This window comes from Theobroma umbraticum, unplaced genomic scaffold, assembly GCF_002168275.2.
Source record: "Theobroma umbraticum cultivar Fairchild unplaced genomic scaffold, ASM216827v3 scaffold_81.0, whole genome shotgun sequence".
Classification (NCBI taxonomy): domain Eukaryota; kingdom Viridiplantae; phylum Streptophyta; class Magnoliopsida; order Malvales; family Malvaceae; genus Theobroma; species Theobroma umbraticum.
The window spans coordinates 4,735,476-4,735,688 of record NW_018397268.1 but is presented as its reverse complement, the minus strand read 5'-3'; positions in this window follow the sequence as shown (position 1 = coordinate 4,735,688).

The following is a 213-nucleotide window of genomic DNA, read 5'->3' as shown; positions in this document are numbered from 1 at the left end:
CTCTAGGCATCATTGATGTCCAGTCTCAATGATGCATTGACCACGAACATTTTTGAGATTACGCTTTGATGCGTAAGAATATCATAACTGTAACCCATTACAGTTTTTTAGCAAAGCATATTAATCTCCTAGACTTCATCCAATTAGACTTTATAACTCGTTATAATTGATGTCTTATTGATAAAGGAAAACCTTTAATCATTCAATATGAAT